Consider the following 24,796-nt stretch of genomic DNA (forward strand, 5'->3'; position numbering starts at 1 on the left):
TGGGGTCTCGGTGCAATTTCTTTTCACTCACAAATCTTGTCATACTCATTTCCTTCCTTGGCAATCTGGTCTCATCCTTTCCTCTCAGCAGCAGTAAGGTGTTAACGTAGACAAAACTACGTTGCCATTCCTGGAAATGCTTGAAGCATCCTTGCCAGATTTTCCCAAAAAGGGTAACCAGAGTGTTCCACCTTGGATGGTTTCACTGCCAATGGGTAACATTTGGCAAGATGCTGGCGAGGGTCTTGCCTAAGGGAAGGCTGCTCAGCAAACCTGGCCAGGGCAGTGCGACCAAGCCAAATACATAGGGCAAACCCTCAACCATGTTTTGAATCCTGAAAGCCTTTATCAGACCTCAGTGCAGAGCCTGCACAGGCCCTGTTTTGAAGAGAGATGTTTTGTCCTTTCCTAGCTTTAAACAGTTCCCCAAAGTAAACCCTCTGCTATTTACCGGCACTGTTTTCTTCTTGTGTTGAATGCTGATAAATAATCAGACCCATTATGTTATATTCCTGTCTGCTCTGGTAGCAAATAATTACAACAATTACTACCAAATCAGAATGCTTCTGTTTCTCCTGGTGTCATTAGCATGTCCCAAACATTTTGTTCTCGTGGTTTAAAGTGCAGTAATAACAGAGGCCAAGTGCCGCACCCGGTTGAGCGGCGCTTCCCAGCACAGCAAGCTTCCCAGCCATGATTGCCCCTGAGGTGCTGCTGATTTTCAATCACAGTGTCAGATCCTCTCCTACCGCAGGGAGAGCAACTGCTTAGCCTGTGATTTACCCAATTTAGTCCAGTAATAACCGGGCTGGCTGTGTAGCCATCTGTCTGCTTTACATGCTCCTCCTGTCCTCCACCACCACACAGACTGAGCTGCGTCTGTTCTCATGAGAGCAGACAGAGAAGGCATCACTTTGCCCTGCCTATGAAGTGGGTCACCGTGTGCTCAGACAAGGCTACAAACGTTCCCCTCCTGCTCTGCCCAGAAGCAGCAAGAGATGCTGCCTCTATCTGCTGACCTCTGGATGCTAGGGCTGATGGCAGTCATGGCTCCTGCTCTTTTCAATAGGGCACGGTGTGGTATTAAGGTTTTGACTGCACGCTGGCCAAAGCACAAGGAGCTACAGCCAGTTTGTGAGGAGGAAACCGAGGCAGGGAGCAGCTAAGGCAAGGAATTGACACAAAGATAGTGGAAAGATACACATTAGCCTGAAATGAAAACCATCATGGTTACATGGCTGTGTCTGTGAAGAAAAGCACTGTATTGACTGGCTCATTCTAAAGCCTTTAATTGAAGAGTCAAGTCCTCTCTGCCCTGTCTAACGTTATTCAAACAGACCTGCACACAGCTCTTTCAAAACAGATGTTAGCCAGGGTACAGCCCTAGATCAACAGTCATTCAGGATCAGTACTGCTTGAAACCACTGGGTAAAATCAAACATAAATAGAGCAGAGAGCATTGGAAGCAATTAGGGTCTCGGGGAAGATTCATTCCCTGCAATGAAGCCAAGGAAAGGGGAGACAATGCATCATTTCTGTAATGCAGCGGGGACATGCAGAAGCTGGATTACTCAGAAACCCCTGAGCAGCACGTATGGTTCATATTAAATCACCTCCCCTTTCTATCTCCAGTGGTATTTCTGGGGCTTGCTTTACTGTGGTGCTCTACAAACTGTAGCCTTGTGATTGCCTCTGGGAGACAGTGCAAGATTCAAGGTAAATAGGATTTTACTTCTTGCACAAACCAAAATACTGAGTTTTCCTGCTATATCTGAATAGGAAAAATCTGCACAGAGGAAAGATCCTCCCTTTGGAGCTGAAACTCAGAGCAGAGTAAGCAAATCATTTCAGTCCTTAGAGAAATTCTTGGTTGCATGAAGGCTTTGCCCTGCATCTCCAGTCTGTCTTGATGGTCTCACTGCAAGGAGCATCTTCCCTCCAAGGTGCAAGGTGCCCTTCCCTAACTCCCAAGGCTGTTAGTCCATAAACAACGTGTTTACTACAAATTTCCCAGTTTGTGGATGGGCTCGGTGCTGGGATAGGGAGGCTCTGACCACCCAGGCTTGGCCGCGGGGCAGCTGTGGTGCAGCAGTGTCAGCCAGCCTCTGTCTAGCACTGTGCATGGGCTTCACCCAGAGCCTCAGCTCCTTCTCACCTTTCCCTGTCATCTCCTGCTTGTCACCAAGCCGGTCCCTTGCCCAGGAAAAGCAAACAGCTTTAATAAGACAAGAGGGAAGAGTGAGCTGCATCTGCAGCTCAGAGGCAGGTGGCAAAGCAGCGCCTGCAGCTGAAAGCAGGGCTGGCAGTGCAGGGAGGAAGAGGAGGCACTTTTCCTGCAGGGTTTATAAACTCTTGGCTTGCAAAGCGGGAGGGCAAAGTGCATCGCCAAAACAGCGTCGTGCTGGATGTCTGGGTCAGAGAAGCTCCAGCTGGGCCTGGGAGGTCCCTTCCACCTCCCCACCCCTTGAGAGCTGGCCAGTAGCCGGGGGCCAGACTGGCACTTCCCACTGATGGGAAGGTGAAGGGATCGTGGGAAATCCCAGCTCTTGCTGGCTGTTGTCAGCTCGGCAGCAGTTGCAGTGCACAAAATATTTCATCCCCCCACTTTGTGCCTTCCCCATGCCTGCCATGCTTGGCCTCACTGCTATGAAGGCAGCAATAACTGGCTGCCCTGATGGAGCAGGACTGATGGATGAGTCAGCTACTCCGAGCGCCTGCTGGCTGGACATGGGGACTGACTACAGAGGAGATGATGGGAACTGCAGCTGGGTAAACTCAATGCCATGTTAACCCCATGGGGTCATGCAAAGCACCAGCTCTGTTCTGTCCTGCTCAAAGTTGGTGCCTGGCACTCCCAGGGCTGACCCTAATGCACCAATAATGCAGTACTGATAATGCAAAGCCTTCCCTCACCTTCTCCTTGGCTCTTCTGAGGCACCAGGCTCCTTACCGTAGAAGTGGTCTTTCCCCACGTGCCCCTGTGTGTTGTCATTTAGTACATTATAAGGGGAAAAGGTGGGCCGGCCACTATCAGGGATTTTGGGGTGTGATGCTGGCCAGTCACTGTCATGGGCTCAGAGGGAGACTGGAAATTGCTCACGGTACAGTGCCCTGCATGCCGTAAAAAGCCAACAGCCCAGTTTGGTCAAAGGAAACAGAGCCTTTTGGGAAAGCCTGCCCTAAGAGGAGATGCTGCTCACAGAGCATCCAGGTAATAACGCTGTGATCAGTGTCAGTGCACACAGTTAACTGCTGCAGTACTGTCAGCCCTGGAGATTTCAAAGTCCCAAGTAAGGCCTCACATCTCGCAGCACTGGCTTAAAACCTGTGCAGTTTGAAGTCTGATTACTTAGCCTCTGTTTGGGTTTTTAAAACCTTTGGATACAGCTGGGCCACATTGGCATTGCAATTGCGAAGGCACCCTAATTACTGCAGAGAAGGGAGTTACAGGGCTGTTCATTTTATGAAGGAAGAGGAGATTCTCATACATTTACATTTACAGGCAGGAGGCTCTGAGAGTGTTAAATATTACAAGAGCCATGGATACGACAATAGATTAACCTCAGATCAGTTCATGTGTGTGGTTACTGCTCCCCTGCTCTAAAGGAGTTCATTGCAAGGAGGGGACTTGCCTTTTCAAGGAACTCTGCATGTTTGCAGATGTGCTGACCAAGCCTCATTTCCACTGGAAGCATTGGCAAGGAGGGAAGAAGTGAACTGAATCTCATTGCCCAGGAAGGCATAAAGGCAGACTAATAAATAATCAGGGGGGAACCAGCTAATTGGCAGTAAATTGCAGTGTGATGAAGGCCAGTAAGAATATATGATGTCAGGCATGGCTCTGCTTTGCCAAAGTGTGCTGTTCCCTGCAGAAAATAGCAGGGAACTGGAAAAACAAACTACTTTCATGCTTCAGCTGGAGACTGGGGCAATAAGCTGCTCATTGAAGTAGCAAGAGAGGTTTTGGTTGGCCATCTCAGTGCCTCTCTCAAGGAAGACTCTACCATGCATTGGCCTCTGAGCTGCTGTGGGGCTGGAGTGAACCTCTAAGGAGACCCTGAGGGTGGACCTGTTATGGTCCTGTCCTCCCTTTCTCCTCTCCCAGCTCCTCCATACCAGGGTGTAGGGTGAGCCATTTCAGAGGCTCAGCACAATACCTTCTTTGAAGGAAGTCAACAGATGAATTTTGCTGGGTGTTTCTGGGCCCTAGACACCGCTCTGGATTTGAACAGGGAGGAAGGGGCAGGAAGAAGTTAGAAAAAAAACAAAAAGGAGGAATATTTTGGATGGAATATTTGGATTCTGCATGTCACGTTGGTGCTAGCTGAAGGCAATGATGCCTTCTCTTGCCCTGTGTTGGCACCTCTAAACACCACCAACCAGGGAGATCCAGCTGAGCTAGTCCCTATCTTCTCTGAGCTGGCATCTCTCTACATGTGTCCAAGTGTTTGCTTGAGGAAGCCTTTGTTTTTTTTCCCCTTTAAACACCCAATGCATTCCCTTAACCACAACCATAGGAGGAGGCAGCTGCTCTTGGCAAACGGAGGTACACACTAAGTGCAGTTGCTGGAATTGTTTTGACTTGGTTTCTGAATACAACCCTAGGCACCAATGGTGTTTCTTGCTGGGCATCCTCAAAACAAAGCCCCTCAAACTGCCAGCCTCTGGAGAGCTTCCACTTGTCCCTAGTGGAGCTGAGCTCCCCATAGGAGCTGATGGGCTCCACTCTTGAGACAGCCACCCTTGCCAGGGGAGATGGGGTCATGTCTCATCAACACTTTGGGGTGAATTACAGAAATACAGTGATTCCTTCGCTTCCCAAAGGAAGCTCCTGACTGATCCAGTCCAACTTCACATCCCCCCTTCACTACTTCTGTCTGGCAATCAGCACCATGCTGCTGGTGTTGGGGTGGCAGAGCTGACCCGTGTTCCTCCCTCCAGCTTAAAAAAGGAAAATCAGACCCTCTAGGAAGTGAAAACATCCCTAAAAAAGAAGACAAACAACCCCCAAAAGGAAGAAAAGCAACGCATCCAGCAGCCCGTGTTTGAGATACTCTGAATTGCTTCTGAAAGCAGTCCTGTGCCCGCATAAGGACAGAGGGACCTTCCTCTAACAAAGCTGCAGGAAAGAGCTCCCCGACCCCCATGCTCAGGGTGCTCTGGAGGGCAGCCACGCTGAAATGGTGATGAAGTGTTTTGGGCCATGCCTTTCGCTGCAGCCTGCCAGATAAATATTTACAGCTGACCACGGAGAAGGGGAGGGGGGAAGGAGAGGAGAGGAGAGGAGAGACATCTGTGAATTCTTTGGAGCCTTGCTGCGTTTTAGTTCTAATTTAGTTCTTTTTGTTGCTTTTCCATCCACGCATCATTGTCTCTTCTTCTCCACTCACAGAGAGCTAAAGAAGAGGCTTTTCGAGAGGAAGAGGTTATTTATCAAACCTCAGGGGACAGATCCTGGTTTCAGTGGCTGTGGTATGAAATCTGGAGCTGTAATAAACCAGTGTTGTGGGGAGCAGACTGCAACCTTTGGTTTACTAACCAGCGTAAATCTGATGTAACGTTATTGATCTCTGTGGATTTACTCTGAGTCTTGTTGCCTCCTCCCTTGTTTTCCTCACAGTTGTCCTTATCCGTGCGAAGTCAGTGCCGATGTGGCTGTAATATGCCAGTAAATCACGGCGTTACACCCACTTCTCAATGGTGCAAATGACTCCCTCCGTTTGGCCTCTGTTCTCAGAAAGAAGCAACACTCCATGCCCAGTGGGAGAGCTGGTTGTCAGCAGCCAAGAGCATCTCTCATCACCCCCAGCCCACCAAGGTGCCCTCCAAAGAGGGGGCAACCAAGAAGGACTCATTTGTATGAGGGCCCTCAACCCTGACGTCTCTCTGCATCTTTATATGTGAGTATATACGTCCTGCTCAGAAACATATGCAGGAATCTGTAGCTATAAAAAGCACTGCACCACCCTGTTATCCAGTCGAGATGTGCCTCTCCTTTCATGGTGCACCCAAGGGACCCCTCCAAGCTGAGGCAGACAGGGATGGAAAGCATCATTCAGATTTACTCACCCCAATGAAAAGACACCCACAGCAGACTGCTTGAAGAGGTCCAGAGCAAGAGAGCTGGTAGGAAGGAATGACTTTGGGAGGGGGACTGGAGCATTAGGCAGCTGCTGCTGGGCTGTGCTGTCATCAGATTGTTTCTGAGGCCATCAGCATGAGCCAGGAGCATGGCAAGCTCTGGGACTCTCTGACAGACAGGCGTTAATGCATGCTGTGTGAGCCCTGGCCTTGCTTGAGCTCCCAAAGCTTGGTGCAAAGATCTGTGAGCCTCTGGTGTTAATACAGTGGGACTACTCACCTCCTTTGAGGCTTTAAACTCAGGAAACAGAGGCCAAGTAATGAGCCTCTGGGGTGGACTTTTATGCTGATCTGTTTGGGAGAACAGGGGAAAGACTTTATGGTTTGTTGTAGGTCATATTTGAAGCAAGCTATCAAGATCTCCTCCTCCCCATGTGTAGTAGCTGGGGCGTGAGATTTATCCATGCTCTTATGGGTGACCTTCTAAGTAGCCAAAAAGTAGCATTTCAACAGACTTGGGCTTGGGCTGCAAAGTCATCTGGGAAGTTCTATGATTCTGTGAGTCTATGAGGTTACTCTTTCTGTTAGTGTCATAAAGCTGCAAGGCTCTAAATAGAAAGCACAGAGGCAAAGGTCTCGTCCCCAGGGCTTTGCAGTCTCAGCTCAAAGAGTGCGGTCATAAAGCAAGTCATGGAGTCCAGGAAGGAAATTTATGGCTGGGAAGATGGATAAATAATACGCCAAGATCAACAGTAATGGTAATGTCCAAGTGTAGCGAGTGGAGTTGTGCTGCTATTACAGGGCTGTACCCGCTTGGAGCTGAAACAAGCCAATTGCAAGAGAGCTGCTGTGGTGTCAAGGCCCTGGCGTTGGCACCACCAGCATCTGTCAAACTAAAGAGGCTACTTTAATGGGAGGGAGCGGTGCCACATGCCAGTGACTGTGTTCCCAACAGTCTCTTATTCCTGGCTTGAGACAAAGACTCGGGTTTTACAGTCACACTCTCACGCATCACCTCCTGGTGGTGATGCGAGCTCATGGGGTGCTGACATGGCTCTGACTCTTCATTTGTAGACCATCTGGAAGCCTCTTGGGCCTCCAGATGGGATGAGAGGAGGATTGGGCTTTGTGCAGCTCTTGGAGGTTTGAAGGGGACACAAATCAAAATCTGTGCAGACTCTTTGTGGCTCCTCTCAGCTTTCCCATCCTTCTCCTGTTTAACTTTCTCCCCTTCTCTCAGCCTGGAAAGCAGTCACTGCGGTGTTTACTGCTTGCCTCTCCAAGCTGTTAAGCATGTCTTAGGTCATCTTTGCTAATGGATCACACAAAAGAGTGGTGGAAATCCATTAGTGGAGGTGTCCCAAAGAAGAACTTGGACAAACATGTCAGGAGCAGTGTAGGGATAGCCGATACTGTCTTGCAAACTCTTGAAGGTATTTCCTAGCCCTAATTTCTGAGCTCCTCTGATCCTGAGCACAAAGAATGAAAGCCAGGACCTGGGACTGGCCTTAGGTGTGTCTAGTGTTATAAACCCACCCGTACTTTGACATCTGCTTTATGCTTATGGGCACTGTACCCTTGCTGTGAGACATCCACTCACTGCTGTGCAATGCCTTGGTGTGCTGGGGTGTCATCTGGGCAGCAAAGTGTGATCAGGGAGAGTCAGAAGTAACATGCAAAATTCAGTGTTGGGACCCTGGAGACTGACACTTCTCTGGGCCCTGAAAGCAAGATGGGAAAGCCTGAAATGTATTTCTTTAAGCCTTTGCTCTTTATAGCTCCTCTTCAAAGGATCAGAGGGCAATCCAGAGCCTGAATCACTTTTTGCTACTGCTCTGTCAAACCACAGTGTCCTCACTGGTGTCTGCTCTGTTACTACGGTGGGACTAGAGTTGTAGAGTGATGAGGACCTGAGAAGCAGCTGGAGAGCAAGTCCTTTTGAGATGGCTAAAAGGAGCCTGGAGAATTAGTATGGATGGACCCATAACAGGCAGCAGGGGATGCAGCGCTGTGCTCAGCCTTTCTGCCTGTGACACAGGCCTGCATCTGTCCAAACACCAGCGCTTCCCTCTGCTTACCAGCTTGAACCACCGAAGGGGCAGCATGGTTCGCTTCCACCTCCTGCGGGGATGGAGAGCTTTCAGCATCCCCCTGTGTCAGGCTTGCCTGCCACAGCTTGCTCCGGGTCAGGTTTCAGGGCTTGGGCGCTGCGGGTGAGCACTCGCATGTGCTTTTAACCCGCTCTGCCGTCTCCAGGGAATGAATGTGTGCCGGGCAGATCCGTTTTGGCTTTGCTTTTTGGAGGGCAGGGGTTGGAGGACACTGATGATTCAGAAAGCTGCAGCTATCGCCCTGCTCCTCTGTCCCCATGGCTCCATGTGCCTGGTGCAGCTCTTCCCCAGGCAGCAAGTGTGGGGAGAACGAGGAGTTTGAGCATCACTCCTTCTCTCTCCCTCCTGTCCCCTTCGCTCCCTTGGCTGGGTCCATGTTTTGACACACTACTACATCGTCAAACCGTATCTCCATTAAAAATCACAGGGAAGAAACTGAAGATCTTGTTACAGAGCAAAAGGCAATTAAGCAGGCAATAGAACAAAAGGCTATATGGCAGCAGGAGAAGTGCAGGAGATTATTTAAGACCTGGCATGGACATCTAAGCTGGATACTGCTGATAAAACACTAGCAAGCCAAACAGTGATACTTAAATCAGTTGTTGTCCCAGAATTAGAAACTTAATGTGGAAAAAAAGCTTTTCCACCTCTCCAAGCTGTTGTTTCAAGCTCTCTCCAGGCTCAAGAAGACAACATTGCTTTAATTAACCTCGTCTCACACTTTGAGTGAGCTTTTCCATAGACATTTCTGCCTTCAGCAGAAGTTGATATTCTGGAGTTTGAATCATTGCTTGCAGAGTTGGTAGGATAACAAGAGGCTGGGTTATCAAGAAAATGAGTGATTTAACACCGTGCTTCGATCTCCACAGTGCGTATCACACAGCAAGTGCTGTTGCTGACCTATTTGTGGCTTAAATGATGAATCTGGTGAAACGGGGACTTCACATCACCATGACCAGGAGACAGAACATGGGCCACGCATTCCTCTCCCTCCAGATTTCACTGTCTTTCTTTGAGCTCTGCCCCAAATTGCTGTGCTCAGAGATCATGCTTGCTTGCTAATCTACAGCCATACTGCTGGCCCAGGGGAGCTCTATTTGGGAAGCAGGTGAGTGATGGACTGGTGAGTAATGTGCGCTTCATAACTGCTTTGCATCCCTTCAGCTGGATGGCTGTAGGAGGCACATGGACTAGGATGCACATCTGCTGGAGCGGTGAAGTGATCGGTGCCTTGTTGTTTTTTCTCTGTCAACAATTGTCAGTGAAACCCACAGGCAAAGCATCCAGAGCAGGCTCACACAAAGGATGATAAATAGCTGTTGCCCTCACTTAGTCTGCTAGTTCAGGGGGCTGAAGCCTGCATAGTAGATCTCATGGACGTGACCCTGCTGATAGTCCCCGGGGGTGCCAGGGAAACATCATGCACTGAAGTTTCTTTCCTTTTCTCTCACCGTGCTTTAAAAATAAACACTCTAACATTCCTTACAACCACTTCCTGCCCCTACCACGGAACAATTAATTCCTCCTCTGTGACCTTAAACTCTGCTGTTTACTGGTCACATCTTTTATGGTGTTCTTTTACCAAGGAGCCTTTGCTCACTTGTGCGTCTCTGCGAGGGTGTTATTGCGTATTGCGTCCAGCTATGAGCTCTCTTATGTCCATTGCTGGTGGCAGAGGAACAATAGACCTCAGCGTGGTGGGTTCAGCAGGATGCGTGCGTGCGTTGGTGTGTGCATACGTATGCAGTGGGGGTACCATGCTGCACATCAAAAGGAAAACGAATCTAAAATGTTTAGTTTAGAAAGTGTATTGTTGTTGCACTGCCGCCTAAGGTCTTCAAAGAGGCCCAGATTTATTGTCTCAGCAAAGTTCAGAGATACTTACTGTAGATTAAAAATGGAAGAAATAAGAAGGGGGCCTGGCGTTTAAATTACTGAGTAAAAATAGGAGCTCTTACATTTGTTTGCCCTATGAATTTGGGTTTCATTGTTTTCTTTTCCCTTGCTAGTGCTTTTCCCTCCTCCCCTTTACTAAGAGCCAAGGGGTCATGTCTGTGGTTTCATGTGTGGCCACATGGAGTATGTCAGCTCTGCTATCTCTTAGGTAGAAACTGAGATTATCCAGGCATGGCTCTCAGAAAGGAAAACTCACTATAGGCAAATCTGCTTCACTTTTATTACTGGAGGTACCGTTTCATCTCAGCCTCTGACTGTTTCCCTCCCCACAACTCCTCTGCTTGGAGGAAAGTCATCAACTCAACATGTGACAAAGAAATGAACTCTCCTTTGTGGCCACAGATATCAAAGGGAGGAGCAGCCATTATGATCCTGCTCGGCTGACCATGCAGTGCAGCCCAGAGAGCCTGAGCAGTGGTGTCCGGGTGATGGGCACGGAGAGGTTGATGTGTCCCTGGCAGGACAGGGTTATCCACATTCAGAACGAAGGGAAAACATAAGTTCTCAAGATAGATACTTCTCCTCAGCAGCTCTTACTGATTATCTCCTGGCTGCATCCTCACTGGGGCACTGGCTATGACTCACTAGGCAAAATCTCTGGGTCAAGCATCTGGTATCAACAGAGCTTCTTTCTCCTAAAGCTCACGGTGCAGGTGGAGAAGACAACCATGAGGTGGGAGACGCAAATCCATAGAGGGAACGTGAGGTACTGAAGGCTTTTGAACCAGGAATGGTACTGAGCCACTTGTGCTTGACTTGTGGCAGTAGATGCAGAATCATTGTGTCTTTGTGAGGCCTCTGAAGTTTTCTCTGGTTCTCCTAAAAGGTTTCCTCCACAAGGCAAATTTCCCAGTGCAACCCTTTTTGGGTCCCGTAGGCAATTTCAAAGGACTAAGGTTCAGGATCCTGCATCCTGTCATTTGAGGGGAGCATTACCTTCATCCTAAATATGAGCCCTCGCTGTATGAAGCTTGCAAGCAGCTATGAGTTTAAATACTTCATCCATGCTGTGACCCTGTTGCGGGACAGAGCATCCCAAACTGGTCTCCTGCCAGTGCTTATCTGTCAGGGATTTCAGCTAGCCTTCTAGTAGCTTGCAGCTGAAGATCTGGAAGCTGTGCCTTTGTTGTCAGGGACCCCACTCAGCTGTGTTTGTGGTGTTGGTTAATCTTAGGGGCACTCACATCACATCCATCTTGTCACCTTTTACCTCTGCGTCCTGCTGCCAGTTGCAAAGCCCAGCATGCATTAGAAGACTGCTGTCTCCACTGAGGTTTGTGTATAGATTTTAATATCAGAATTACAGCACGTAAATAAAATACCACTTGATTATTGGAGCCATATTCACTGAAGTCAAGCTCCCATGCGAGAGATACATATGAGTTTAATTGCTGCTAAACCTCTCCAAATGTACTTTCAGTGAAGCACTGGTATTATTTAACTCACAGATCGAAACAACTACTGAAACCTAGAGCTGATGCTGAAGATTGATCAATGCCCCTTTGGCCATTTCACTGTACATCTTCTTGTCAGCGGGACGCTTCCTGCATTTTGGCATCTGGCAGCACTGTGCCATGCCCATGGCGCCCAGCTCCAGCCATTGGGCAGACCTATCCAATGGTTTCACTTGAGCTGTCCTCCTCATGGGAGATCAGATCAGACACAGCTCCTCTTAACAACTGGGGACCAGGCTGTCTCACACCAGCAGAGTCAGTGCTGGGAACAGCCTTGCAGCACCAGCAGTGATGCCATGGGAGAGAGTGAGGGTGACGCTGCCCTAGTGCAGGATGCCCACCCCTCCTGGCCAGCATGCTCATGGCAGCCCCACCACCTCTGCAGCTGCTCTGTCACCCGCAGCTTGGCTGATGCTGACATCTCTGGTGCTGACATCTGGAGAGAAAGCATGTACAGAGCACTATACAAAGCAAAAACATACACAGCAGAATGAGATTAAGTTCTTTTGAGCCTCTTCCAGGCCCAGCCTCCCCCAGAGATCTTTGTCGTTTTGCTTTGTATGCTTGGTTAGAGAAGAAAGGACCTCTTACAGATTAATGAACCCTAGATCTGGTCCAGGTGTTGCTTCCCAGGTCTTTTAAAACTCTGGTGACACCAGAAGACATTTGCAGAGCCCGGAGGGTGGTGGGGAAGCCTGGGACAGTTTATGGATGAGCTTTCCAGCTTGACAACCCAGGCATGTCTTTGTCTTCGGATAACTGAGGCAGGACTACCCAACTGGGAAGCCTTCAGGCTTATGGACATCGACAGGAAGTCCTCTGTATGGCAGGGCAGCAGCAGCATGGTGGCACTGAGCTCCTGCTAAAGAAAGGGCAATGCCCCTAAGGCATAACCTACGTGTGCTGCCAGATCTGCCCACCTCACCAGGTGGAGTTTCTGTGTCCTCACAAAACCTCTCTGTAGACCTGAGGTGCCGTTATCCTTGTTTTACAGAAAGATCCTCGGAAGCATTTAGACACCAAACTCCAAGTTAAATCCAGGAGAACTCACTACTTCAGTGACCACCCAGATCTAAGGGATTTGCTGGTAATACATTGTAAATGAAATTTTGACCTTCCAAAATATATATTCCAAATAATAATAATAATAATAATATATTAATATGCATTATATATTATAATATATATTATAATTATAATACATAATAATAATAAAATAGCTGGTAGCCTATCCCCGAGTACAGGTCTGTGCTCCCACACCAGGCAGGCAAAGAGCTTGTGCAGCTTGATGGGGCTCACCTCTGCCTCCAGCCTGGTCCATGCTCTTCTGTAGTACCTGGGGAGCCTGGGAGGCTGGTGGAGGGGAAGCCATGTGGGGAAGGGCTGTGCTCAGAGGAGATGGGACATCAAAGTCCTGGCCACACACAGCAGGAGATGACAGTCTACAGCCTTTTTTTCCTCTTCATAGCAATGGGGTGCCACCCTTGTTGTTTTTGGCAGCTCCCAGTGGGAATAATTTCATTGTGCGTGCCTTAAATTCCCCCTTTTGCAATGACAACTGGATGCAATCTCCTTAGGAGTCTCACAAATGAAGCTCTTACATGGTTGGAAGCCATTCAATGAGTGCTGCAATGTGTTCAGAGGTGGCTGCTTCTCAGCAGGACCCCAAGTGGTTCCTAGAAACCTTTCCATAACCTGTCATGCGCTTTGGGTCCCACTCAGTGGGATACATGGGGTACCCTGGGCAGGGTCTTACAGCTGAATGCAAGCTTGTTGTTTCTACACTGCAGTATATCAAGGTAGCCTGGTTGGAGGCACAGGTAAGAGAGAGCGTGAAACCAAACCTGAAGGGTTAGAGATTTCATGTGTTGTTGCAATGGGGCTCAGGAAATGCCAAGCAAGAACTGAAACCTGTGCTTGAGGTTTGATTCTGGTTCATGCTTAATGTAATTACTCTTGCTAACCAAACATTCCCCGGAATACCACCACCGAGTAAAGGAAAGGTCTCTGAGGGGATTTTATGACCTAGATGCCTGTGATAGCAAAGGCCTAGATACAGCCCATCAGGTCCCCTTCATGCGTGTTGTCCTCTGATTGAAAAGCAAGACTCCCCTGCTCAGGAAGTGCTCTACACAGTGGCAAACAGCTTCAACAGCTGTTGTTGTGGGGAAACGATTTGTGAGACCACATGCATAGGCATTAAGATGGTCTGTTTTCGGGAAGGGGCAACAGTTCTTCTGACCTGGAAACATGGAGTTAAATATAAGCATATCCCCCAGCAAAAGGCTGGAGGACATGGAGGAAAATGCCCTCTGGCAATGGACAGTACCACCTCCCTCCTGCCTGCACACAGGGCTCTGCTTAAGATGGCCAGCATCTGGGGCTACTCATGCTCCTGTTGACTTTGAAGACCTTCCTGCCAACACTCCACCAAAGCCCCTGGGCACTGAAGGGCAGCCTGCAGTGTGCTTCCAGCATGGGGTGCTCATGAATGAGCATGAGACCTAATGACGCCCAGCTCCTGGCAAATGCAGTTAAGTGATCTGTGCAATGTACAGTGAGAGGGGAGAGCAGGGAGGATGAGGAGAAAAGAGTGCCACTAGGACTTGAGGGGGAGGTAGATGGTAGATAAAGGAGGCAGAGGAGGAACAATGGGATAAAAGAAAGAAGCAGCATGTTTGTGTCATCTGTAAGTTGTGAGGGAGGCCTTGTGGAGATATTTTATTCCAAGTGCCTGACCTTTCCCTATCTGGGGAATACAGAAATTATCTCAGATATTAACTAAATACTTTGGTCTAGCTGGAAAGCAGAGTGCACTTCTCTGGAGCAAGTGAGGCAGGAGGAGCAGAACCCCCCCTTCCCTCCTGCAGTGGGAGGTGGGATGGTCACATTAGTACTTTTTGCCAGCTCTCTTAAGTCACCAGGCTCAGGGACATCGCTGTCTGGACCCTTTGAATCCCCAGAGGCAGTGCAGAGGGTGGTGGGGAGCAGAGCAGGGACCTCCCTGGCGAATGGTGCAGAACACAGTACAAACCATAACCTTCCTGCATTCACAGTCCCGTGCAGGTAAGCAAGACAGGGGGAATGCAAAGGAATAAAGACACTTTTTACTTGGACCTAAGTACAAATCACTGCGGTGATTGTGTTGTGTGATGCTCTCAGTATATTCAGAAAAGCCTGGGCAGACCTTGAAGTAAAACATATGCAGAGATGCCCGTCTAACGCATGCAAGGCAGAAACTGGGAGAGCAAGGTAGGAGCATGATAAGCGTACGGACCTGAGGTGATTCAGGTGCTCAGAGTCAAACCCTGCCCTGCCATGTAAGACTCTGCAGGACCAAAGGGCTGTTACTGGCCTTGAAGGGACCAACAGGCCTCTGCAACAAGGCTGTACCATGTTTCTGTGGGTGCTGCAAGATCGAGTTTTGCACAGGATTGCAGGCTGGTGTCCTGGGATACTTGTGGGTAAGGATTTATGGAGCCCTGGGAACAAGGGAAGAATGTCTCAACCTCAATAGATCCAGTATAAAAACACCCATCTTTCTGTATACAGGGTGGGAGATGAAAAGTGCTGACCACACTCAAACCCAAGAGCAAGTATGATATGATGGCTGGATATGATGGCTTTCCAATCCCTGCCCTAAGCTCTCTCTCATTAGATTAGTTGCTGTGGAGAGAGAGAATTGTCCCCAAAGAGGGAACCAGGGGGTTTCTGTCAGATGCTCTCCTGTATCCCTCAGTGATTCTTTATCCCTGGGGAGCATCACTACCCCACCAGCCATCAGCGCATCAGGTACTTATAGCTGAAGTCCTGGCCTGAGACCACCACTGCCACAAATGGAAGAGTTCACTTTGCTGTGATCTTCTTGGATGTTGGCAATATTTGGAGGTCCAGCCCCATGTTGGTGGTGCCTGTGTGGTCTAATTACCCTTTATTGCTACTCTTGCCTGCCTGCTTACTTGCATCTTAGTTTATATGTCCCGAGATGCGCTTGCGCATCTGTTCCCTATTTCCTGTGTATGCATTTGTTTTCTTGCTAAATGCTGAAAGGGAAGGAGATGAAATGCATTGAAGAGCTTGATTTATAGCTCCAGCCTTTCCCTAAATCTGTTAAGAACTGTGCTCTCATCTCTCCCTCCTCTCTAATGTCTGTGATGGCAGTAAAAGCACAGCAAACTGTAACAGGGAGAGCAAAACAGAGAGAGATATTTGCACTCCACTGACCACAACAGATAATGGGCATTATCTGCCCTGTGCTGGACCCTGGGTATATTTGTTGTGATACCTTGTCCCTTAGCACAACACCATTTGGTTCTTCCACCAACTCTTCTATGTCACTTTGGAGTTGATGACAGCACTGGTGGTAACGCACAGTGGCCAGCCCAGGATGCAGCTTGTCTAAGGCAAGGAAGAGAAAATGGGAGCAAGAAGGAGTAGCCGTCTTGTTTGCTTTACTCATCCCAGTCACTATCATAAGGAAAAGGAGGTGTCAATAGCTGCTGGTTGATCCAGAAGATTGGTATGTCGGTGGTTGGTGAGGAAAAGCTCTATCAGCTTCCAGCTGCGAAGGGACTTCTGGTGGTGAGTAATGTCCTTCCCAGTTCCCCAACACCAAATCCTTGTCAATCCATGCTGCCCTTTGTCTCAGTAGTGCTGCTATGATGAGAGGGGTTTGAACCAGCTGGGAAAGAGCACCTCTAAGAGAGGTCACTGAGATAGATCATTCCTTCCCACTGCTGCTGAAGACCTATATGACGTAGTGAGCTTTCCCTAGCAGGAATTATGCCACTCTGGAGCTAAGTGAACCATTTCTCCCGTGCTTACCCCAGGCTTTTCCTCTCCATGACACTAAAACTGCCTAAGTCATGGGACCAGTGCTTCTCAGCTTTTGGAATGAACTTTGCTTAGGTTTATGAAGCATCTTGTTTGAACAGGCTGTACCTAATCACTCACCTCACTTACCACCTGTCTGGGCTTGGACTTGGAGAGCTCAAACAGAGACTAACTTGTGCCCTCCAACAACACTCGGCTGCTTTGGGACATCCCAGCACTGTATGGGTCAAACCTGTGTGCTGGGAGCTCTGGGGACCAGTGGAGGCAGCAGGGCCGACATCCCTGGCCAGGTTAAATCCTGTTGGGGGAATGAAAACCAAACAGCCTTTACCTTTAGTTTCACTGGCAGAGGAAGGTGACAGACACTTTGGAGAAACTGCCTCCTCACCTGTGGCACATGGAAATCGCTTACTAGGCTGGCAACCACAGCTGGGATGGAGGAGGGACCCTGTGCATCCCTGGTGTCCCTCCTGACAAGGCTGTTTGTGGCAGGGCAGGAGCTGAGGACCTTCTCAAGGCACTCTGGAGACGGTGCCATCTGAACCCCGCCATGGAAAACCCCACAGAACTAAGCAAAGTATTGTTTCCCAGCTTAACAGATGGATTTGTTGTGTATACGGTGAATTACCGGCTCTGTCACTGTTCACACATTGTTTCTCTGCCTCTTTCACTGTTTTTCATAGTTCATGCTGTTTGCTTGCTCAGTTGACATTTCCAAAATGAGTTTTTTAAGCCTCAGCCTTTCCCCCCTCCCCTCTCCCCTTTTTGTTTGCCTGGTTTATGGGCCTTAGAAAAGTGTTTCCAATCATCACGATAATATCTTCATGCTTTGTTGACAAAAGGTCAACCTAAGAATAAGCCAAACTGTTTTTAGGGAAAATATTTGCTTATTTAGTAAGGGGAAGTGTGTTGGAGATCAGATTTATGAGGGTGAAATTGAGTCTGGTTATTTAAAGGATTCTGAAATAAGAGCTTCCCACCCACTCACAAGGGGAAGGACATTGCTTTAGGCTGAAGGGATTGTAGAAGTCAAGTTTCTATGCAAAAGGCAATAGGATCCAAGGAAGAACTAAAACCAGAGTTTAGGAGACAACAGCCCGTTCACTCCCTCGCACACAGCACTCGTTTCATGCTGTCATTCCTTGCAGAAGGAAGGCCATAATTTCCCCCAATATCTGAACTTCCAGTTTGAAAACAACCATCCTCATCCTTTGGCCAAACGTCAGACTCAAAACAAGACAGATCTGGCAGCTGCTCGCCTAAATCTGTTTCGTAGCATGCTTGCTCTAGCTTGAGTTTTGAGATTTTGAAACTCTTTCATGAGAATGGCCCATGCCAGGAGCCCTACTCAATTCCGAAGGAATGAGTTCTGCATTGAGAGCTGCGTGAGGAACACCGCGGAACAAGTGTGTCTGGAGGATGAGGTCCAAAAGGTCTCTCTTTTCACTGCAAAGACTAGCCAACAGTGCAACAGGTTAGGTAAGCGGCCCTTGTCCACACGGAATGTGAAGAGGGAGTGTTCCACATACATACCATACATATATGTGTCTTCATATGTTCCAAAAATGTGTATGTCTGTGATCTATGCCTATGTATATATAATACGTATAATCATATATATGTATATTCATGTATATGAATTCATTCAGGCTGGAGAACACCTCTGGAGGTGATCATGTTTAATTCCCTGAAAGCCAGCCCAGCCTAGGTCAGATTGCTCACGCCCTCGTCCAGTTGAGAGCTGAGTCCTTCCAGGCCTGAAGAGCATTTCCTAATACTTACTTGGAATATTCCTTCCTGCAGCTTGTCACTGTTGCCTCTGCCCTACCACTGTGCATCTCTGAGGTCAGTCTGACATATATGTGTGTGTGTGGATATATACATACACACATGGCATTGTTTAGTGGGAGGTGTCCCTGCCCATGGCAGCGGGGGTTGGAACTAGATGATCTTAAGGTCCTTTCCAACCTAACTATTCTATGATTCTATGTAGGCATTCACACACATTCTGTTTCTTGTGCTTCTTCCCCTGTGCATCCAAGAGGTAACAAGCTAAGCAGAGCCTTTGGGCCAGTGCATCTATTCCTATTTCTACTAAAATCTGAGTGGCTGTGGAGAGGATCTGGCGTTTTCTTCCTTCTCCTGCTGTTGCACAGCTCCAGTTCCTTTGTATTATTTAGACACATGCCCCCCTCATGGCTTGGAACATGACATTTCTTTCCTCTTTCTTTAAACATGACTATTACAAAATACAAATTGGAGCAAGAGCTGTAGTTTAAAAACCCCCTTCTAATGAAGTCCCATTGACACTGGATGCTTGTTAGAAAAACCAACAGAACATTAAGTAAGTCTTTGCAGCTAGTGGAGACAAAGAGAAGTCATTATTAAAAGAGTTTTACTAGTTTGGGTTAAGCCTACAGTCATGGCACATTTCATCAAATTCCAAACAGAGGGAAGGCAGGATCGACAATGAAATCTGGCTTGCTGTAGTTTTTATGTCATTTTATACACGATAACAATATTGCTTGTAGATGCTCTGCATCTCTCTCTCTCTGTATATAGCCACCACATATCATCTCTGTGAGACTGGAGAAGAGCCATCATAAACTGCCACTGGGTACATAACTTCCTTGAGCACAGCTGTATGTGTCTTGGGCTTATAGCCATAAGAAGAATGAAGCCCAATTATTTCCCAGCACATAGAGGCAACACTGAGGAAGCTGCTTGATTATGAAGCCATGCTCTTGCTGGGGAAGCCACTCCAGATTTCACAGCCATTCTGCCCCTGAGCAGAACACAACTGGTATGATCTGGCCTGTGGAAGGATGATTAGAGAGAAATATATGGCCAGTGTTCACAGGCACGAAAGCCATTTGTGATACAGTATAAAAGAGATTAAACTATCTGTACCTGTGGACTACCCAGCCAGTGCTCTCGCTAATGGATCTTAGAGGGTTTTTCTCATTCTTATTTTATGAGATGAAAGCAATCATACTGTAACCTCTAACCATTACTCTGTACTCTGAAAAGAGCACATCTTTACATTTGTCTTTGGGGAACAGCCTGGGGCTAATCCGAAACAGGTTTTTAATTACCCAGGTGCTACAAGAGCTAACCAGGGTGATTTTTTTGGCATAATAAAATTGTATCTCCTGCCCATTTCCTATCTCTCACTGGCCCATTCAAACATCTAGAAAGCTTTTCTGTAGTCATTTCAAGCGCAGCTTGAATTCTGCCTTTTCCTATACAAGAGAGACCCTGTCATCCTCCCCTCTCTCCTTGCCACCCCAAACAGCACTGCATCTTCAGGGGGGGAGATGCTTGATGGCACCTTTTAATCCTAGCTAACAAAGCCATTTACAAAGGTCCTAGATGTAGTGCCAGCGTCTTTCAAAGAGGTCGAGGTTTCTCTCATTGAGTACAACTGCATTTCTGTGAAGTTAGCCACATTTTACTGCTAGGTGAATTGGGCAGCAAGAGGTAAATGCCACGGGAAAGTCAGAGGTTGGGAGGGAGTCAGGATGCAGTCTCAGTTGATTCCCCTTAGGCCTGAGCCCAAACTGTTTAGTTCTTGTCTGTATGCTTTGAGCAGCAGAAGAGAAACTGAACAGAGCATCAGCACTTCACGGCATGTCCCCTTGTCTGACTGCTCTGCAAGGGCAGACAACAGCTCTCAGGCAAATCTGCTAATTCGGAGAGAGAAAATGGTTTCATCTGTTTTGCGGTGAGACACCTGAGAGGCCAAGAGAGCTGTGTCAGGAGGAAGCACAGAGAAGGTCTGTGTGCTTACAGCTGTGCTTTCAACACCGGAAAGTAAATCATCTTTCCACCACAGACCCCATCATAACTACCCTAGCATGTAAGAGCAATTAGAGTGTTGCTGCCTTGCTGCTATGGAGCAGTCTGGATCGCTGTTCCTTGAAGAGGTGTAATGGGAGTGGGGTGGTTATTTATGGCTGGGGGATAAGGAGATGAATGAGTAAGGTATGAGATTTCACATCAGTGTTCCTCTGGCTTTCTGCAGAGAAACGTCATCCCGCCCTATCATGAGCTCACAGCTCTGCCATTGTCCCCCTGAAGGCATCTGCAAGGGCAAATCTCAGGTGCCCAACAAAAGAACACTTGGTTGAGGTTCCACTCAAAACTTTGAAATACAGATTCAGGTTCAGTTTCTGCTTGGCTGAGGGACAGAATCGTTCTTCAGGCTTGCACAACTCAGGAGCAGGATAAAAGTATGAAAGGGATGGTTTTGGGCTACAGGTAAGGCGAAGGTGAGCTTGAGAATGAAGGCAAACAAAGGAAGGAGCTCAGCACAACGTAGTTCTGCCCCATGGGGTACCATGAAGCTTGAACAGGGTTCAGCATCCATGAGAAGCAATGGCAGAGCAGCCACACAACAGACCCAACTGAGTCTGGTGGGAGAACAGAGACGAGATCAATTTAAATCAGCCAAACCTATTGTCAAGGAGGGGCTTCAGAAGGTGCCTGCTAGTCCCTGGCTTCTGCATGGAAAGAAAATAATCACTTCCCAAACAGAAGAAAGTGTAAGAAGCCACTGGGTAAATCTCTCCCTTTTGGAATTGCCCTTCCAGAGCAGACGCTGCTGCGCCTGTATTGCATACACCAGCTCCTAAACTTTTCCATATGTATGAAGATTTTTGCCATTAGGATGAATATCAATTTTTGTCAGAGTCCATGTGGTGCATTTAAACCAAAATACTGCACACACTGCATACTGACCATATGGACAAAGTACTGCACACACTGCATACTGACCATATGGACAAAGTACTGCACACACTGCATACTGACCATACAGACAAAGAGCTGCACACATTGCATACTGACCATATGGACAAAGTACTGCACACACTGCATACTGACCATGCAGTCAAGACTTCAGCAAGTAGATCTTTATATACAGGGGTAAAAACACAATCCCTACAAAAAGGGAGGCTCAATGCCTTTTGCCTCTACCCTGGGGGAGCTGATGACCATGAGCTTAATCTCAGTCAGACTTCCCTTGAGCAGTCACCTGCAGGTGGGTTTGTATCATATGCAATTCTTAGCCTGCATATCTCATTTCTTGGTGCCAGAAGAAACTGGATTTGAAACAGGTACTCAGCATATGCCCTAAAACTGCAGTTTCAGCAGACTGTGTCCAGCAAAAGCACAAATTTGAGTTTCAAGTTATTTAGCAGGTCAAAGCAGAGAAACAAAGCAATATATTCATGGTTGAAAGCGCGCGTACACCTGCACATACATCCATACAGCTGCACAACCAACAGAACACTTCCCCAGTTTAAAAGCATAACGAAGCAAATCGAGATCATCTATAGACCTTTCCTTAGGGACCGTTTCTCACATCTTACCTCACATTCACTTTGATAATGAAACTGAGAACTCCTAAGACAGCATTTCATTTTCAGATTGTAGAAACTAAACCTACCCCCCAGCTACAAACCTCATCTACAGCCATGCTGAGTGTGTATGCATAGTCCTGTGGCCCAGAACAGCAGAATGTGGTGCTATGCAGGTATCAAAATAGATATTGCTTTGTGCATTGAACTGCAAAAGAAAATATCTTGCCGCCAGCTGCCCAAATATTAGGTGCTCACAGGCCTTTGGGCATTGATGCTCCATAAATTTAAGAGTATTTATTAGGTGAATACAGAAGTGGAAGTTTCATAGCAGTGGAAAGTAAGTATGATAATGAGGTAAACACATGTTGCAAAGAAAACACCAACTAATCGTGAGTGCTGTGACAGGAAACAGCAGCTTTAAACAATCCCTTCTTGAATGGTGGAGCAAGGTCTGTGGGCTGGCTATAGGACACTCGACTTATTAATGACACCTCCCTGTGTCCTGTGGCTTTTTACAGTGCTGTGACCCCAATCTGACCAGTAGGTAACCAAATAGGTGTTATGCTCTTTTGAATGCTTTGAAAAGACCTTATGAATGCTCCTTTCCATTCCTGAAAGCGGAGCGTCACATGTAGCTTCGGTTTTCCTTGGATAAGCAAGAGGAAGCATTCTTCAGGGACCATATCCACAGATAGAGCCGAGCTTCCTTACTTTAAGTCAGAGGAGACCTAAGGTACGGTGATGTCTGTGCACCAGGAGCTCCATCTGGAGGTTGTTTGCTCTGATCTTTGGTTTTGAATGAAGTGAAGATGTAACAGTGCTGAGTTGAAAATCACCAAGCATCAACCAGGGGCATCTGGAAAACAAATGGCACCCAGAGCAGTGGGAATGGCCATGGAAAAGTACAGGTTTGTTAGTCTGGATAAGGCATTGAGGCAAGAAGCTCCCAAAGCGCAGTTTGGGGTGAGGGTCAATCTTCTGCTGACTTATGCCAGATGTTCGATCTGGTGACTTTGCTCAGCTCTACCCCAAGGCTGCCTGCGTGCACAGCTCCAAGCAGAGCCTTCCACTGTTAATTGAAGCACCATGGATTCAGAAACAAGTTTCAGACTGAGTCAGTACGTTCAGGGAAAGCCAAGATGCGATCAGACCGTCCGTCCAGCTCCTCTTACAGTACAGCCTGTTGAGAATAGGGTACACAGGGGCCTGCAGCCTGTCTTTGTTCTAATGTTACAGGCAAAAAATGGTGCTGTATGATTGAGCTAAACCTCACCGGTGATGGTTATCTCTGTTTTGCTGGAGGTCTCACACTGCTTACGGCGGCAAGGGGTCTGACTGGTGCAGAACTGTTGAGCAGAGCAAGAGAGCTCCATGGAAGAAGAGTGGTCTGAGCACTGGAGGGTCATGCTGAGCAGCATCCCCTTGTTTGAAGACATGCTGTGTGTTAATATATTCATCATCCTCCTGGGTGGAAAAATAATGTTGGGGATCCTTAAGCCAAGCAACAGTCCTAGATAACCCAAGACCTGTTTCTTCCTCTGACACAGTGAGCATCATTATGGTGTTAGGGAGGTCAGGAAAGCTACCTGGGGCAAGAAACCTTGGTGAGCTTTGGCATCCATGCTTTAATCACACTCAGAGCTGTCTCTGCTGGCTGCCTGCCTAACACTGCCGCAAGAAGGTGCCCCAGCTGCAGACTGCTGTGTGAATCTGGGGAACCCAGATTGTTTGGCTCTGATTTTGTGTGAAAATGGAAGATCTATGTGGAAAACATCTCAAACACCGAGCCTGGAACAGGCCTGTAATGTCAGCCAGCAGCAGCGCTCCGTGTCCATGATCAGAACTCCATCTGCAGGGCAGGGGTAGAGGAGACACATAGAGGAGACTGGGAGCACAGCCCAAGTGATGGTTTTGCCATGGAGTTAGTGCCAGCTGCCCTGTGGGATGAAGGAGGAGTGGAGAGGAAAACTGAAGGAGAACAGGCACTTAAGGGCACATGTGGACTTTAGTCAGCTGCTTGATGACACAGAGTTTCAGGGCTACACTTCTCTAAGGCCAAAGGCTATGGTGGCTGCTCAGCTGTCAGCCAGCTTCTGAAGGAGAAATGTGTGTAATTAATCACCCAGGATGCCAAAATGCCATGCAATTATGTTTGGTTTTCATAGACTCTACGTTCTGTATCCATGAAATTAAGCCGTCTCCCCCAAGGGCTGCAAAAGTTATGCCCTCCGTTTTTATCCTGCTGCTGAAAATCCCAGTTGACTATGCCCTCCTCCACAATGGGATCATGACAGGACGTACATCATGGTGCTTAAGGAAAAGAACCCCAACCCTTGACACATACACAGACCCTCAGGAGAGCTTCAAGTTGCAGTGAGAACAGGGTTACTATTGCCAGCAAGGTGTAAGTATTTTGAGGACTTGCAGATCATAAAGAAACAAGGTTATGGTGATGGCCCAGTGGACGAGAGAGTGATGACGAGGTGAAGGTTTATCACTGTGTGTATCTATCTCTTTCTGCCTAAAATGGCAGCCCCTGCTTGCACACACACACACACACACGCTGGTTTATGGCTATCAGCAGAAGAAAGAGATATTTGACAAATAATACATGTACCTGGCCAAAAAGGAAAAGATTTAACCCTGTCTTGAGTTATGTGGCTGTGAGCAACTGAAAACCTTCTTCTGAGATGGCTAAGGGATCATCGATGGGATGATAACAACTTTCAAATATAAGGGGTGCTATTTCCCATTGCTTTTGTTGAGTGCTACCATGAAAATGACTGGAAGCACCAGTGGGGACCACCTTTAGGTATTCATATTACACAATGCAACAAAAGATGGACCACCGAAAAAGAGCAGGACTTACCATCAGATCTCTACAGAGGCACAATTGAGCCCTTATGAAAAGAAAGATGGGGAAGCTCATGGTCTTAGCCAGGACCAAACTGCCCAAGTCCCTGATCCCCAGAGATGTGCTTTTTGGCAGCAGGACAAG

Source organism: Pezoporus occidentalis, unplaced genomic scaffold (genome assembly GCF_034315485.1).
Source record: "Pezoporus occidentalis ecotype Australia unplaced genomic scaffold, CSIRO_AGI_Poc_V1 ctg50, whole genome shotgun sequence".
Taxonomy (NCBI): domain Eukaryota; kingdom Metazoa; phylum Chordata; class Aves; order Psittaciformes; family Psittacidae; genus Pezoporus; species Pezoporus occidentalis.